This window comes from Dipodomys spectabilis, unplaced genomic scaffold (genome assembly GCF_019054845.1).
Source record: "Dipodomys spectabilis isolate Male_0828 unplaced genomic scaffold, ASM1905484v1 ptg000216l, whole genome shotgun sequence".
Classification (NCBI taxonomy): domain Eukaryota; kingdom Metazoa; phylum Chordata; class Mammalia; order Rodentia; family Heteromyidae; genus Dipodomys; species Dipodomys spectabilis.
The window spans coordinates 591,062-610,463 of NW_024870893.1; the positions used below are offsets into that span (position 1 = coordinate 591,062).

At 36.7% G+C, this 19,402-nt stretch overlaps 1 pseudogene; it reads right to left on the minus strand.

Moving 5' to 3' along the window:
* The window catches only part of LOC122122906, a 35,569-nt pseudogene continuing 16,167 nt past the window's right edge, over window positions 1-19,402 (minus strand).

Consider the following 19,402-nt stretch of genomic DNA (forward strand, 5'->3'; position numbering starts at 1 on the left):
TCAGAGTTTATTTCTCCTGGCACGTGTTTTGTCCTGAAAACCATGCAGAAAATTTCTATCTGGCCTTAACAATATGATGTAGCACTTGGGAGCAAAAATGCAGCCCAACAGCCCTGCACTGGAAGCCAAGATGGAGAAAACCTCTGTAGCCACCATGACTTTTCCTTTGGCACTGTGGTAGACAGGCAGGAAAGTGAACCAGATACTACAGAACACCAGCATGCTGAAGGTCAGGAACTTGGCTTCATTGAACGTGTCAGGAAGGTTCCTGGCCAGGAAAGCCCCAATGAAGCTGGCCAGGGCCAGAAAAAACAGGTATCCTAAGACACAGTAGAAAGCAGTGAGGGAGCCCTTGTTACACAGGATGATAATGTGGCCATGTTCAGAGTGTACATCTGTGTCAATGAAGGGAGGTGAAGTCCCCAGTCAAAGGACACAGAATGTCACCTGAATCAGAGTACAGATGGGAATGATGAAGTTAGGAGCCCCTGAGAGCAGTAACCACCTCATTCTTCTCCCTGGATAAGTGACCTTGAAGGCCAGAACCACAGTTGCAGTTTTGGCTAAGACAGCAGAAACAGCTACTGTGAATACAACTCCAAATGTGGTTTGCTGTAGAATGCAGGTGGCTGTGTTTGGACGGCCAATAAAGAGCAAGGAACAGAGAAAACAGAAGATGAGGGAGATGAGCAGGATGTAGCTGAGAACTTGGTTATTAGCTTTAACAATGGGGGTGTTCTGATGTTTCACAAAGACTCCAAGAACAATTGCTGTGAGTGTACATAAACAGAGAGCCATGCAGGCCACGGCAATCCCCAAGGGCTCTTCATAAGCCAGGAAACTTACAGCTCTTTGGAGGCACTGGTTTCTCTCTGTGTTGGCATACTGATGATCTGGACACTTCAGACAATTCTCCACATCTGGTGAGGAATTCAAATAATCTTTTCAGTACTTAAAAGCAAATTAGAAAATCCCTACATAGAGAAAATTATAACATGTCAATACTTATCAGCATAAAAACAAAAATTCCCGAGTATTACCAGATATGTTCAGTATCATATTGTATCTTCATCATATTCCCACACACTTTCCCACTTTCTCTTCTTTTATCCAGTCCTGGGACTTGCTTTGATGGCCTGCGCACTGTCCCTGAGCTTTCTTTGCTCAAGGCTAGCTCTCTGTCACTTGAGCCACCGTGCCCCTTCTGGCTCTTTCTATTTATGTGACACTGAGGAATTGAACCCAGGACTTCATGCATGCTAGACGAACTCTCCATGTCTAATCTACATTCACAATAACTTTATCTTTACGTGTCTATAACACATATTATTCCTTACCATTTCTATTATCCCTAAATTTTTCCAGACCTCTTCATGTTGCCAAAGCTCTTCTCAGCCTTGTGTTCACCACTCACACCCTTCATCGGAAAGTGTGCATCACAGGGTTTGTACTTCCCTCCATGACTCTGGACAATATAAATAAAAGCCCTATATCCCTTCCTTGAAGTTGTCATATTGTCTGTCCCGCTTGCTTGTAATGCATGGGGCAACATCAAATCAACTCACACTTTCAAGCTCTAAAGTCATGCTGTGCACAACCCTTTTGATTGCTTCTTATACATAAAACAATCACATCACTTGCTGTGTAGCAACAATATTTCTGGGCACTAGGAAATAAAAATGTGCAAGATCTCTTTTTTCTTTATTTTCTGAAGTCAATTTTGAAAAAAAAAAAAAACAAAAAACGGAGACCTTATCCTTTAACTAGCTTTGCGCTTAATATGATGGGCATTAAACTTACATTAGTGATTACTTGAACAAACATTCATGTGCGAGAGTAAAAAAATTAGTTCTATACATAATTGACAACCTGTGATCTTTTTCAAGAAGCAAGAACCTCTACAGTCACAATTAATTTATGAGTAAAATGGAAGACATTGGTGCTGCAATCCTAATACACAACTTTTGCATTGCATGGTTTGGGGACACTATTAGAGAATATAAATTTCTCCCCAAGTCATGAACTTACCTGTCCCATTAGCTATCTCATTCTCTGAGCAAGGGGTACAATCATAGCAACAAGCACCCTTTTCCTCCTGAGGGGTTTTCCGGAATCCTGGAACACAACTTTCACTGCAGACAGAGTGAGGAGGCTGAAGAAAATCAGATCTGTGTCAGTAACTGCTCAGACTTTTACCTGACACTCCAAAAATTTCATTTTTTTAAAGAACAGGATTATTAAATGTAGCATTTTATGCACATAAATCTGGTCAGTTAATTCAATGTTGGTATAGATTCCACATCATACCACAAACAACTTATTTTCTATCAGCTTGATCTCTATTTAGCCTATTGAACTCTTGAGAAGTGTGAGACCTTTAAAAGTGGATTAATGGTGAGAAAGTAAGTCCTATTTGTCAGAGCTATGGAGTTTCCTAGAATTCATGTCATTATTTGTTATTTCCTGCTATTTGTGAATGATGAGGAGTAAAGAGAAACAAATTTCTTTGAAGCTTGAAAAGTGTGCAGTAACATATTGCATAGTCCTTCTGTTTTAAGGTTATTTGAATACAAAGACTGTCACATTTATACAGTGGCCATGAGGTGAGAATCTTTTTGCTCAGGCTCTTTCACTGATTCATCTCACCAAAGATACCTAAGCAGTAGGCAAGTAATCATTGAATGGAACTTCCACAAGTGGGAGCAAAATAAACCCTTAAAACATATAAAGTGATTGCTCTGATTCTTTGTCACAATGTAGAAACTTGCTAAGAAAAATGCAATTTAATATTCCTAATAAACTTTTACAAACACTCTGTTAAATTTTTTTGGAAATGATCGTCGCACTTGAACTCGTAGTCTGGGCACTGACCTTGAGGTTTTTGTGCTGAAGATTAGCATTTTATTACTTGAGCCAAATCTCCAGTTGAGATTTTTTATGAATTGAGATATGAGCATATATGATTATGTTAAGCGAAATGAACCCAAAGATGGGGACACAAGTGGTTTTTTCTTTCTTGCTATTGTTTTTAATGTATTTATAATGTGCTATATGATTTTTGGTTGCTTTGTTATGTTCCTCCCCTATGGTATAGCCCCTGTTTTCACTGTATATAATTTTGGTGACCTGGGTCTTGTATGTACATTTTTCTAATTTGAGGAGTGGAAGGTAAAAAACAAAATGTTCAAATAGGTATACAATTTGACCCATTGTAACAATGAGATGTACAACACACTATGTTGAAAATGAACTTTACAACTTGGTGGGTGATGGGGGAGTTGCAAAGGTAGAGAAGGAATAGATAGTTGGGAAAAACAAAGTAGAATGTAACAGTGCTCGATAGGAAGTGTATTCACTACCTTACTCATGTAACTGTAACCCCTCTGTATACTATTTTTATAATAAAAAACAAAAAAGTCTCATAGAATATTCTACCCAGTTGAGCTTTAAACAAAACTATAATCTTAGATCTGAGGTAGTCATCAACCTGGGTAGATATAATTAGAAGCAAGAGCACCCTCACCCAAGTACTGTTAATGTATTCTATTACTTTTATAACCAACAATCAGTCAATCCAATTTCTTAAGTGGGAAATATTTTAAATGTCCACTACTTGGTTTTTAGTAAGCACATAGGGTATATATTTCTGTGTGCGTGCATGCATGTGTCTGTCTGTCTGTTAGTGTGTGTGTGTGTGTGTGTGTGTGTGTGTGTGTGTGTGTGTGTGTATGTGTGCTTGTGCACGCACACGCCAGAACTAAATCTTACAATGTGAGTCTGGGTTGGGTATCTGAGGTTTGTTGCTTAATGTTAACACTTTAGTGCCTAATCCACAGCACCACTTCAGCTTTATTGATGGTTAATACGAGATTAGTCTCAAAGCATTTCCTGTTAGCACTGTTTTTTAAACATGGTATTCATATCTCAGCCAGCTAAATACCTAGTATTATAGGAGTAAGTTACTGGCACCCAACCAGGTATAAAATTTAAGGGTGAAATTTTTTTACTTATATATCCTTAAAATCATTACTGTTGAATCCAACCAACCTCTGTTGTTCCTATGGTCCACTCTACTAGATCTTCACATAAAGTCAGTTGATGACCATGACGAGTATATGGAGAAAATTTTCCTACTTTCATCTCAAGTTGAAGACCTTCGGGAAAATTCCAAATGTTCACAATATCATACTCTGCCCCCAATTTCTTTTTCTCATCTAAAATCACTTGATCTCCAGCAGGATTGTGAAACTGGATGTTCTTCAGAAAAGGATGCAGCTAAAAGAGAAATATATGGTGAAATATATCCCAGAGTTAAAAAGGAAAACCTGAACCAAGAAAGGCTCTTGTTTGCCTTAAATTTTTGATTCAGAATTCAAGAATAGTAGAGGCACCTAGTGAGTTGCATAGAAGAAAACCTATCAGAGAATAAAAATATTCTTTCGGAATCCTGGTCACTCAGCAAGGAAATAGAAGGCCTCTCTTCAAGAGAAACCAATTTCATGTAAATAGTCATTAGTGAGAACGTTTTCATTTGCTTACTATAGGTTTCTACATCCACTAGTTTTGTGATCATCTGTAGTATGAACTTGGTAAAAATTTAATAGATAAAATAGAATAAAATTATCTCTTGTGAAAAATATACATAATTATGTGCAGGAGGTCATCATTTACACTTACTTAAGAAATGCAGATTTCAATGGTGATTTTGAAGTCTTCAAAATATTAGCTATAAACATGTTGGTTTATTTGTTACTAAACAGATTTTTAGAAATGTCCTTTTTCAGGGCTGCTTTTCTTGAAGAGTACATAAAAACATTCCTAGAGAATCTCACACACAAATAAAGAAGTATAGTGTCTTGGGTTTTCAGACAATACAAAAATTATTTAATTTCATAGTGTAAGAACCTCCCTAAAAAGTAACTTTCTTCCTAATGTGTGATGTACAACACAGAAGGCCTTACCTGTGCAGGGAAAGACATTATCCCATTTCTATTTCCCATTGTTTGTGTTTCTGTTTGATAAAGCAGCATATCATGGAGAGCCTGGGCCACAGAATACACAGCATTGTATACACTATAACTGTCTCCAGACATACTCATGTCAAATATATGCCTAGGCAACCAATCCAAGGAGGCATCATGAGGACAGTTCTCCCACTGTACACAGTCAGACACAGAATCCGAGCAATTAAAAGAGAGAAACCATAACCTAGCAAGAAAAAAGTCTTCTGGGTATTTGCACGGGTTAACTGATTTGAGAAAATCTGTGAATCCAGAAACATCTGGGTGATGGTGTGAAAAAACGAGAGGTACAAGGAATGAACCTAGAATGAAATATCTCTTTCTCATGGTTACATCCCACTCTGAGTTCATAATAAAAACTTTGCCTTTTATTAAAAATTGTTCAACACATATAAATAAATGTCGTAGGAACTCATTATCAGCATACACAATGAAGATATTTGCTGAAGATTTATTTATCTGGTTATAATGTGCCATAATTTTGAAAATATTCGACATGGAATTATTTGGTAATGATAGCTCAAAGGCTACACAAACTCTGTTCTTGGCCATCTCTTCTTTCAATGCAGGAAGAATCCACAAACCATTCTCATCTTCTACGGTCATCAGTCCCACCCAATTCCAGCTGAAGTGAAGTAGTAATAAAACCATGGCATTAGCTATTGAAGTGTCCTTTGAAGCCATTTGATAGAGACCAGGAAACATGTTATTGTCACTCAGAGCATGATCAAAAGGCCCAGACGTAAGCTAAAGGGAATGAGAACAGGATGCTGCAAAAATGAGAAGATTTCCATCCATCCTAATTGCAGTCATGATATGTATATCATATAACTATGTGCAATAGTTGGAAGGTAGGTTTTTCATTTAATTTTGGAAGAAATAAATTTAAAATTTTTAAATTATTTGACAATGTATTTATTGGTTTTTACAAAATCTTTTAATCGTTGTCACTGTTTCCATCAACTCCTGTAATCGGTATCTACCCCACATATTCACTGAATTTCCTAGTTCCATTTTCACATATATGTACAGTGAATATTATATTATTTTCTATACCCATCTACTCCTTTCTCCTCTTCCATATTCCCTGAACACCTAAAAAGCCACCCTCATTGAAGATATGCTTCATTTGCCTGGTATTTTTATGTACTGTCTCTTTATCTGAGTGGTTACATCATTCAATTCTACCCTGATATGTACCATAATTTAGTCAGACTGATCATATATATATATATATATATATATATATATATATATATATATACATATATATAAATATCTGAGTGTGTTATTTTTAGTATTTCATTTTCCTATTTTAGGCAAAACATTACATATGAGAGATCATATACCTCCTTTCTCTTTCTAAGTCTGACATATTGCATTCAATATATTTTACATATGAACCTGCATATATGTGTGAATGAGTGTGTGTGTGTGTGTGTGTGTGTGTGTGTGTGTGTGTGTGTGTGTGTGTTAGTAAAGGGCCAGGGACTCAGTAGTAGTTCTTGGCTTTTTCCCCCAAATGTAGCACTGTACCACTTGAACCACACATTACCACATGATTGTTTCTAATTAATTAGAAATGATTTCTGAGTCACTAGAATTAGAGATGTGGTCCATCAGCATCATGCTCAACATATCTGGACATTTTAAAGTCATTTTCCATTTCCTGATTTTTTAAAGAGTCAACATCAATTATAAGGCTTAAAATTCTAAAATAATACCTTTTGGCTATAATGTTTTCATCCCGTTTTTAAAACCAACAGGACTATAAATATCACATTATCTTTGAATACATACTCTTTTTTTAAGCTACATTTTAAAATATGTTTTTTATTGTAAAAAATACTGTACATAGGGGGTACAGTTACATGAGTAAAGTAATGAGTACATTTCCAATTGAGCATTGTTACCTCATCCTTTGTTTCCCCCCTATCAGCCTTTCCCTCCCCACCTCCCACACTCCTCCTGTCCCCCTTCCTCTCTGTCAAAGTTGTAAAGTTCATTTTCACCAAAGTGTCTTATACATCTCATTGTTACAATGGGTCAACTTGTATCCTTATTTAAGCATTTTGTTATTTCCCTTCCCCTCCATAAATCAAGTCTCTTCCTTTTGTCCTCTTCTAACACCTGAGATGGCACAAAATTAGACATTCTTAAGATCTCCCACCCCTCACACTCTCACCTGTGGAAAATTATAGAGGTCCAGCAGTGTCCCAATCTGTGAAGATAATGCTCCTGAAGGTCCTGTGAGTACTGCTATAGACTGGTTGTCTCTCATACAATTATAGTCTGGAAAGTCATATTTCCCAAAGAGGCAAATGAAGGGATTTTTAAATGATGTCCTTGATCCATATTGAACATCATAGATACTAAATCCCAGAGTTAAGTTATGTAAAAGATCAGGGTTTTTGTTGATCTCTTCTATAGCAAAAGCCAAGGCCAAAACACACTGGTAGTTCTTGAAGGTAAACCTGCATAATGAGCATAGAAATTCAACAGGAGTATTTCAAAATTATGGCTTTTATGAAACGAATGCTTGTGTTTCTGCTAATAAGTATGGTAAAATATTATGCCCAATTAGGATGGAATATGAATACAATGTCTTGTGCTTGAATATAGGGTTATGTAAAGATATGAAAGGAATTTGTCATGAATTACATTCAGAAACTTAGTTAAGCCAAGAGCTTGCTTTATCTCCTCTACAATATACATGCAACATTTTCCATTAGGCATGGAGTAAGTTGTGATGAGACACAAAATATTCTGTTGCCTTCACCTTGGGTAAATATGGTGAAACAGGTGGAGACCTGTGTGAAAAGCCTTCTAGTTCAGTTGCCCAGTTGCTGTTAAATGGTTATATTGCAGGTTGAGCAAACTAACAATTCTTCAATTTAATAGCATCTTTCAGAAGGAAAGCATTATTTAATGAAGATTCTATAGCAAGCTTTGTTCACATACCCAACAAAATCAACAGCTCTTCCTGCAATATCAACCACAACAATAGCTTAATAACGGGTGAGGTAATTTAACTGTTATTTATGTAATGAGAACATAGGTAGTCAACCAACTCCAAGGTACTGAATATGGGGAAAGGAGCCTCCAATGTAGGTAATGAGGAAAGAATTGTGAGAAATCTTTACATTGAAATCCACCATCCAAATCCACCATAAGGAATTACACTAATATTTAATATATTTGCTAGTGTATTTATCTTGAGATATAGAAAAGGAAAAAACATAAAGTTGTAAAGAGGATAAAAATGCTTTCCTTTCTCTTTTGTGATATGTATGTGCAAGGTTTAATCTGCGTGTTAGAACATTAAAAATTAATGTTATGAAATCAATGTACATTGTTCAAAGAAGGACACAATGGAGACAACATACAAATGGAGACACAATGGAGACAAAATACAAATGATTCAAAATGGAGAGAAAGAATCCATGAAAATACAAGAAAATGGCAAATAAAGCAAGATTAATTCTTAGAGGAAATGTCCAGGCTATGGGTCAGACAATGAAGGACCTAGAATATCGCTGTAAAATGCTTTAAGAACAGGTTGATGAAAATATGAAAAGAAAGAAAATATACACAGGACAATTCCTGAGCATGATGAGACTAGGTAAAGCTTATTAGAAGAAGTCATGGCATCTACAAAGATAAAGGTAAATCTATATTGCAGATGAAAAGGAAACTAATAGTACAGATGAAATGAAAGTGTCTTCTCCTGGCAAAAGAATATAAGACACTGATAATTCCTGGGGGGGGGGGGGGGGGGAAGTAAAGGAGCGTGCAAGAAATTTAGGGGAAAATGAACTTTACGACTTTGGCATGGGGGCGGGGTGGGAGGGGCGGGGCTGGGTGTGGGGGAGATGGGAAAGAATGGTAAGGGGAAACAAAGGAGGAGGCAACAATGCTTGCTAAGAAGTGCATTCACTTAATATAATTTTTTACAAGTCTTTCCATTTCCTAACAAATGGGGCAATGTCATTCTTTCTGATGTAGGCATAGAATTCCATTGTGTATATATACCATCCCATGATTTCCCTTATTTGCAATATCTGTATATGTATGAGTCAAGCAGAAAAGGTCAGATAAGGTGATGTTAGGAAAATGAACCCTAAGATATGTATTTTTAGTGTTTTTTCTTTCATGCATTTGTTTCTAACGCAATTATAAGATTATTTTTTGTTGCTTTGTATGTCCCTTCCCCACAGTATAACCCCTGCTTTCACTGTATTTGATGTCGGTATAATTTGTGGAGGGGAAGGGGAAAAACAAGTCGTTTAAATAAGGATACAGGTGGACCTGTTGCAACAATAAGTACAAGTTTTCATGTCAAAAACGAATTTACAACTTGGGGGGGGGAAGATTGGGGGGGACGGAGAATGGGAAGGGATGTGAAGGGTAAACAAAGTAGGAGGCTACAATGCTTGATAAGAAATGTACTCACTATCTTGCCCATGTAATTGAACCCCTCTGTACAGTATTTCACAATAAAAACAATCAAAAAAAGAAGTGCATTCATTACCTTGCCCATGTAATTGTCACCCCTCTGTACAGTGTATTCACAATAAAAAAGCAACTAAAAAAAAAGAAAATTTAGGAATCAACCAAAAGCCCTAATTTAAGATTACATATTCACGAAGGAGGAGAGCGAGCAATAAAAAAAAAGATAGAAAATATATCTAATGGAATTTTATTAGAAAAATAAATGAGCATGGAAAAATAAAGACCCATTCAGGAACAGGGAGTAATAGAAGCCCAAACAGTACAGACCACAAAAGAGCATGCTATTGCCCATGGAAAGGGTACTGGAAGATATTAGAGAGGAATAATTGATTATATATGAAGGAAAAGCTGTCAGAATAAATACAACTTTCTAATATGGGACAGTGAAAGGAAGAAGAGGCTGAAATGATGTATGCCACAGTTTATAGGCAAACATCTACCAACCAAAAACAGTGTACCCAGCAAAATACTCCTTCATAACTAGTGAACAAATATAAAATTGCATAACAAGAATAACTGAAATAATTTTCCTCACCAATCCAGCAATAGAAAAATAGCTAAGGAAATACATATAGAAAATCAATCAGAATGCCATAGTGGTGGAGAGACTATTCCTTATTAGAGAGACAGCTAAACATTATAGGAAAAGATGAGGCACAGCCACCAAACAGGTGGACAACGTATCAGGGGTTACAAAACACTTCTCAATTCTTAGCATTAATGGCCTTAAATCTCCAAATAATTGGAACAGATTAGAGAATTGAATCAAATAGCAAGACCCATGTATGTGCTGTCCACAAGAGACCCATCTTGCCAACAAAAATGAACATTTTCTAATTGAATGCCTGCAATAATATATTTCAAGCAAATGCTCCCATAAACAGGGTGGAGTAGCAATCCTAATACCAGATGAAATAGATTTCAAAATAAAATTAATGGTAATAAACAAAGGAGGGCACTGCAGAAAAATAAATACAACTCTCCCTCAAGAGCATATAACAATTCTAAATACCCATGCACCAAATACTGGACACCCAATTTCATTAAACAAATACCTATTAATCTAAAACTTATCTAAAAACATAGATGCAAACACATTGATTGTCGGTGACATCAACATTTCACTGTTGTAGCTGGATAAATCATCCAGGCAAAAATTCTGCATAGGACCATTATACCTAAACAACTGCATTGATAAAATAGAATTATCATAAAACTAGTAAATAATTAACCCAGGAGCATCCGAATATACATTCTTTTCAGCCACTCAAACAACATTCTCCAAACTAGATCATCCTGTAACTCAAGCACATCTGTGCAAATTCGAAAAAAAGTCATGATTTCCTACATGCTGACAGATCATAATGGAAGAAAATTACAACTCAGCAGGAAAAGCTATTACAGAAAATCCCTTAAAACTGGTGACTGAACAACATATTGCAGAATGACCAGAAGGTTATTGATAAGATTAGAAGGTTGATTTTATTTTTTATGAAGCAACAGATATGAATACTAAAAAAAAAAAAATCAGCTACTTTGGGACACAATGAAGGCAGTAGTCAGAAGAAAATCTATACCTCTAAATGCCTACAGAAACAAATTGGAAAAATCACAAATTAATAATTTAATGATAAGCATTAAGTTCCTTGTACAAAAGGAACATGACCAAGTCAAAACCACTAAATGGAAACAATAAAATTAAAATCAGGGACTGGGAAGGTAGCTCAGTGGTACAGTGCTTGCCTTCCATGCATGAGACCCTGGGTTTGATTCCTCAGCACCACATAAGTAGAAAAACCTGGAAGTTGCCATGTGGGTCAAGTGGTGGAATGCTGGCCTTGAGCTGAAGAGCTGAGCATCAGTGCCCAGGCCCAGAGTTCAGGCCCTACGGCCGACAAAAAAATTAAAATAAGAAGTAAACAAAATAGAGAAGAAAATACCATAGAACGTATAAAAAATGAACAGACTGGTTCTTTGAGTAAATTAAAAAATTGAGAGACCCTTAGCAAATCTGAACACAAAAGGGAAAGAATACACAAAATTATAGACAGCATTACATTCAATGGTGAAAAATTAAACCAATTTCCTCTAAAGTCAAGAAGAAGAAACAGATGCTCATTTTCTCTTCCTTTTCTATGTTGCAGTGGAATTTCTAGCAAAAGAAATAAAGCAAGAGAAAAAATGAAGTGGATCCAAATAGGAAATGAGAGGTATAACAATCCCTATTTGCAATTTTTTTTCAGGGGACCAAGACATCTATTAGTCAGCCAAACCTTCATGGCTGAGGTGCCAGTTAACACTTGGTACTAACAACTTCTTTCCCAAGATGCCCCTCCTCTGCCACAGAGCTCTAGTGTTTCCCATATTCTCTCCTGCAATACTTTCAGGCTGTCTGGTGTTACATTGAGGTGTTTACGGATGGCATAACCCAGTATTGGAAGATACCTATAGCTTCCTCCCCCAAACTAATCCAAAACTTTCGAAAAGTACATAATAAAAGTTAACCCATTAAAATCAGTAGATTTCTGGTGTGCCAACAACGAGAAGTCTGTGACTAAATTCAGGTAAACCACATAGACTCAAACCACATAGACTCAAAAAATTGAAAAGACCCAGGAATTACCTTAACCACTTTAAATGTCTGAAAAAATTAAAGCATTTATAAGCAAATGGAAAATCTTTTTTTTTTCTCGGTCGTGGGGCTTGAACTCTGGGTGTGGGCACTCTCCCTGGCTCTTTAGCTCAAAGCAAGCACTCTACTGCTTGAGCCACAGCACCACTTCCGGTTTTCTAGTGGTTTATTGGAGATAAGAGTCTCACAGAATTTCTGCCCAGGCTGGCTTTGATTAGTGATCCTCATATCTCAGCCTCCTGAGTAGCTAGGATTACATGTCTGAGCCATCGACGCCAAGCTTAATGGAATAACTTTGATGCTCCTGAATGGGAAGGATTATCATCGTGAACATGGCAGCACTGCCCAGTTATTCTACACATTCAATGCAATGTCCATTAAAATCCCAACAACATCTTGAGTGATACATAAGAAATATGAAAATTTTTATGGAAAAATCAAGACAAAGAGCAAAAATGGTCTTTAACATCAAGAACAGTACTAGGGGAATAACAATATCTATCTTCAAACTCTGAGACAAAGCCTTAGTAAGAAAAGATATTTGGTAGTGACCCATGAAAAGGCCTGAGAACCAACGGAATAGAAGACCCAGAAAGAAACCTGCATATCTATAGCCATCTACTATCTCATAAGGAAACAAAAAACACAAAATGGAAGAAAGAAGCCTCTTCAATGAATGGTGCTGGCAGAATTTTGTATACATGAGCAGAAAACTACTAGCATCATTTCCAGATGGATCAGTGATCTCAATGTAAGGCCAGATTCACTAAAGGTATTACAGGAAGAGACTGTGAGACATAAAGGTTACAGGATGGATATCACAGATTGAAACATCTTAGTCAAGTTCCAGAATCACAACAAATCAAGGTAAAATCTAGGTAAATTGCATTCACCCCCAAAAATATTTCTGCATGGCAAAGAACATACTTATCAATATAAATACCTGAGAATATGGGAGAAAGACTTTCTAACATGTATGACTTAATGTATGATGTTAGAAAACGTCATACATAAAATCTACTCAAAGGTCAAAATTTAAAAAAATACCCTCAATAAACAAATCCTCAAAGAAACAACAACTCTATTATTTATAAATGGCTTAAAGACATAAAGAGAGATTTCTCCAAAGAACAAATAAGAATAAATATATGAAGAGATATTCAAAGTCTCTGGGCACAAAAGGAATGCAAATCAAAAACCATACTGAGATTCCACCACAACCAAATGAGAATGTCCATTAGCAAGAAAACTAACAATATCAGATGTTGGCAGGATTCAACAGCTGGGAAGTTTTAATTTTTTGAAAATATATTTAACACATGTGCAGGTCATACTATAGTAATGATAGAATTTGACAAGCAAAATATGCCCAAACATAAAACCAAAGGACTTAATTTTCCAACAATTATAAAATACTTAAATAATAATTAAAGTATTAAATGTAATTAATTAAAGATTAATGTGTGATAAAGTGAACTTTATGTTTTTGGTCATGGGGGCTGAACTCTGGCCTGGACGCTGTCCCTCAGCTCTTCAGTTCAAGGCTAGTGGCCTACCACTTGAGCCACAGAACCACTTCTGGCTTTTTTTCTGCTTATGTGGTGTAGAGGATACGAACCCAGGGCCTCATGCTTCGAAGCAATCGCTCTACCACTGAACCAACTTGCCAGCCCAAGTGAACTGTTTTTAAGACAAAATATAAGAAATAAAACGATCCTTAGAACAAATGAAAATGACAAGAGCTTACAATAAATCTATGAATATAGAAAATGGATGAAAGAAAGGAATATAACAACCCTGCTTAAATCAAGAGAGAATATTGTGGAAGAACAACTTATCCTGCAACTCAAGGAACTAGATATCCAACTACCAAATTAGTACAGGAATATAATCAAACAGAATAATATATAGAGAATAAAAATAGTAACAATAAGCAATGAATCAAAATCAGCTTGTACAAAAACAAAAGGTTGATAAGACAAGTAAAAGTCATGAACAAGGGGTGGGAAGGTGGCTCATTGGTAAAGCGCTTGCCTTGCATGCATGAGGCCCTGGGTGGATTCCTCAACACCACATAAGCAAAAAGAAAAAAGCCGGAAGTGGCGTTGTGGCTCAAGTGGTAGAGCGCTAGCCTTGAGCTGAAGAGCTGAAGGACAACACCCAGGCCCAGAGTTCAGGCTCCACGACCGGACTCCCCCCCCAAAAAAAGTCATGAACAATCACAGCAGAAATAACCACAATAACCCATATGGACACACAGCTCCCAGGATTCTGGATGAGCTAAATATGTATTGTGAAAAAAGTCATGTTACAGAAAACCATCTACAGTTTTAGTACAGCCTCCATCCCATTTCCTATCAATTCCATTGCAGAAAGAGAAGAGTCAAGACTAAATTTTATGAAAAAGGAAATTGTCAATTATCTAGACCTATCTTAAGGCACAAGAACAACTCTGTAGTATCACTACAACTATCTTTATTTTATACTAAGAAGACAAGTAGCAGAAAAATCACTGTGTTGAAAACAGACAATATATCAATGAAATATAAGGCCCAGAAATAGTTGTAATCAAATACAGTTACATGATTCTTTGAGAAGTTCACAAAAAATGTCTGGCCTGGGAATGGGACCCTAAGAAAGGCATGGCACTGTAAAACTGGGTGTCCATTTGTCCAACAATGAAATTTGACCTATTCTTCAATCTGTACTCTTTTTCAACTCACAAGTTGATTGTTTATTAATAAGAGATTAGAACTTTACAAGCAATAGAGAAATCGAGGGACAACATAACTTTAATAGAAGTCAAACTGCTCATAAAATAATAGCAAGAATAAGCTCTAAATTTCACTGAGTGGCAGAAAGCTTTTCATTCACAAGTCCCCATATTCCACCCAACACTACAAAACAAAGTAGCTGTGGTTGTATCCATTTGAAAATTTTCAGCACAATGGATGAAACAGTGGGATATCCAAATGAATGGTTGAAATTACTGGTACCTATTTATTTCACAGAGGATTAATAGCATAGTATAAAACAACTCTAAAATTTAAATACCAGTAGGAAAAATGCAGTTAAGGAACAAGCAGATGAGCAGACACATTAAAATTTAAAAATTACAAAGGGAAAACCAATACTGAAAAAAATGTTAAACTATTTGACCAATCAGAACAGTAAAAATAAAAGATAAAGTGAGTTACCCATCAAGCCTGACAAAAATTGCAGTTTCAATTGAGCTACAAAATGTATGTGTGCAATGATTGAATGTAAAATATTAAACTGAACATTTAGGGCCAGAGAAGTTTAAATTGAATTGGAAGATGGCAGTGTGGGCAGAAGGAATGTGCATTTTTAAATCATGGTATCAAGATATAATACCTCAGTAATGAGGTGTGAGCTGGAGATACATGTTAGAAATATTGTATTTAAATGTTGCTCCTCTGTGGCAGAAGTTAAGGAGGAGCTATGTCATATATGCTAATTTGTTAATTAATTAAATATCTGCAACATACAGTAGAAAAATACACTCTGTGAGGCAAGCACCTGCATATTAGTGCCTAAGTGTTCTATTTTGATAGAATGAGTTCATATTTTCAGTGCTTATTACTGTCTCAGTTACATTTTCATAATGCCCTGGGAACTAGAGGCTTTCTCATTTTGGTGATGACTTTTCAAATGTAGTCATGTGGATAATTTAAATTCCTATTTATCTTTCATGCACATTTGCACCTGGATCTATCTTTGTACAAAACAAACAAGCTATTTCTTCACAGAGATAGTCTGGAACACAGAAATAGTTTCTGAAAATCATTCCTGAATTTCTTTAGTAGAAAAACCAAAAGGAGGAAGTAATTTTTTTTATTTCAAATGTACTATGTGTATGGAAATATCACAATGGAACCCATCATAATATGGTTTGTACACATTCATAAACAAAGTATTATTTCTAAAAATTCTCCAAAATTGTATTGTTGGTAATGATGTAGAGAAATCGAAGGATGAAGATAGCTCTGAATTAAAATTGCCTATGCTGGTTGCTCAATCCTGAAATTCTAGCCAATCAGGGGTCTGAGACCCATGGGTCCTGAGTGAAAGCCAACTTGGGCAGAAAAGTCCATGACACATTTATCTCCCCTTAAGCAACAAAAAGACAGAAGTAGTGAGTTCTACAGAAGGCCAATCAAGGGTGCAAAGCAAGCCAAACACCAGTGCCTCATTCTTGTAATCCTAGCTACATCAGGAAGCTGAAAATGAACAGAAGAAATGAGAAATATGGGAAAGGACAAAGGACATCGGAGAAGGTAAAAAAATGGTTAAAAATAGTGTGAGTGACCATAATCTAATTTTGTGATATGTAGGGTGGAACTAAAATATGAACCAGTGAGAAACATCATGGTAGCATCAGATATCACAGCCTGATATCTAATTGCAGTGGTCCACTTATCTACAATAAATACTTCATGAATAAATATTACTATCTGTTGTCAATATCATGCATAATACTTTACTAACCCAGACTGTAATTCTCTTTATGTCTGTAGATAGCTATGAAACTATATTAGCAAAGTAACAAAAGTAGCCAAACATGTTTTGGGAAATGAAGAGAAGGAAAATCAGCTAACCATGGGTAAATAATGAGGTAAATACTGGTGCCTCATGCCTGCAGTCTTAGGCACTTAGGAGCCTGAGATTTCAGGATCATGTTTTGAAGCCATCTTGGACATGGATGTCTGTGAGCCTCTTATCTCTAATTAATAAACAGAAAGTTCCAGAAGTGTAGCTAGCTTGAACGAAGAAGCTCAGTGACAGTGCCCAGGCCATTAGTGCCTAGGACAAGTACAGAGTAAAAAACGATAACCAAACATACTAGTAGCATAGAAAATAAGGACAGATATATTCTATAGTAAGGAAGAGAGTAATTCCTATTGCTGCCATCTCTGCTTCCATGGGTGAGCAGGTAGCTCAGACTTTATTTCTCATACCAGGATTTGGAAAGGAGTACACATGATAGAGGCAATAAGCATTTCCTCTTGGAGTAGGTATCAAATTGACTGCTAGAGTTCCTTTCAGTGTTGTAGAATCATTTTTCTTTCTTTTTTCTTTTCTTTCACAGCCATTTATTAGTGATAACTTCGGGTAGAGAAAATAGACAATGATATGGATGTACACAAGTAAAGAAGGTCTCATCTTGTATAGATAAAGTTCTCCCATAAGGGACCTTTCATAGTGTTTTCTAACACCTCGATATAACATGAAATAATGAAACAGTGCTTAGTTTGAAAGTCACTGTTTGTCTAAAGTGAAAGATAGCAAGAGAGAGAGAGAGTGTGTGTGTGTCTCTAAGGGACTGAAATCAGAGACTGGACACAGTCCTTGAGCTTTTTTGCTCAATAATACCACTGTCACTTGAGTCACATCACCGCTTCCAGGTTTGGCTGATTAAATGGCGATAAATCTGTCATATATTTCCATGCCTGGGCTGACTTCAAACATTGATCCTCAGCTTTCAGCCTCCTGAATAGATAGTATTACCATGAGCCAGCAGTCCACAATAAGAATGTGTTTCAGAGACCTCAAGATTAAAGTGATACATAAACAAAACGTCTGAGACAATTTGCCTATTGGAAAGGAAATGTGTCTGTAGTCTTTTAGCACAGAACTCATGAAACTGACTCAATTTGTTTGTAATAATATCACTTCATCAACTCCAGTGAGATCTGGCATGGAATAAATACAGGAGTAAAGTGAAATACTGTTTCCCCAGGAGAGAGGAGTTACATGGAAGGAAACCAGATACATTTTCTACCAGCATGCAGAAATTTACTCAACAGTAAATAGAAGAGGAAATAATGAAACTGAGCCATTTCTGGTGCAGTAAGTATGGATTTTCAGAGTAGAAAGAGACGGTACACTCATCAGTACACCCGGAGTTCCCTCAGCAGTTGCCTATCCTGACAAAAAAACAGTAAATAAAATTTAACTGATGAGTTACTTACGGCTTATTCTCTTCTTGTCCAGAAACATCACTGTTACTGAGATCTGTTCCTAAAGTGTAGAGGGGGAAAAACCCAGCAATCATCACATCTCCATTCGTGTGTGCTCGCTTCTTCATTGTAGAAAAGCAGTTAGTGCTAAGCAAGGCCCTAACAAGGAGCAGAAGCTGAAGGAGAAAGAATATGAAAGTCAAAAGAGACATTCCTGAAGCATCTGCCAAGCTGAAATCCTGACTGGCCGTGAGGCCAACAGTTTCAGGTATATATACATTCATGTATTTTCATATATGTGTATATGTGTCTTTTTATTGACAGAGATGAATACGGTAGCCCACAGTTCTTGGAAATCTCTTGCAAGTCCCCAGGCAGAATGGGTAAAACTCCTCTGTGGGGCTCTGCATCTGAGACCCTGCATTGAGAAGGAAAACATAAGTTGGAAAACATGTTTACAGATTCCCCTTGTTGAACCAAGTTGCTATGATTTTCTCCAAGACCACAAATAGTGAGTCTCTAGGGATAAAGTTAACTTTGATATATTTGGTCCAACATCTGTAACAAGAAACTATTTGCATGAAAGCCATTTAGGATGATGCAACTGGATTGCATCAGAAGATGCCTAATCAGGTGCATGGTGAAATGGCCAGAAAAAAAATGTATGCCACTGGGATATCAACAAAAGCTATTAGGACATCACACATAGTGGGTCAGTTCACCAACTCAAGATCCAGAACAGCCACAGAACATTGCTTCTTGATCCAGGCAGGTTTCCATGAGAATTCCATGTGCACAGTCCTCTGCAAATGTACCTGTTCCCTGGGAAGCAGTGCTGCTGCTGAAACCAGCAGCCTCATATTGAAGGCTCTGCAAAAAATTGTTTCTCATGTATTTTGACAAATTCACAGATCAGTTCATCAAAAATATCCTCAATTAAACAGCCTCAATAAGTCAAGTTCAATGCCCAAATTGAGGTTTACATTTGCATTCTGATATTTCACCTTCACACAGATAATTTTTACTAAACACAATCAAGATTTTTTTTGACGGTTGTGGGGCTTGAACTATGGGCTTGGGCACTGTTCAGCTCAAGGCGAGCGCTCTACAGCTTGAGCCACAGAGCCACTTACAGTTTTCTAGTGGTTTATTGGAGATAAGATTGTCATGGTCTTTCCTGCCTGGGCTGGCTTTGAACCGTGATCCTCAAATCTCAGCCTACTGAACAGCTAAGATTACAGGCGTGAACTACCGGC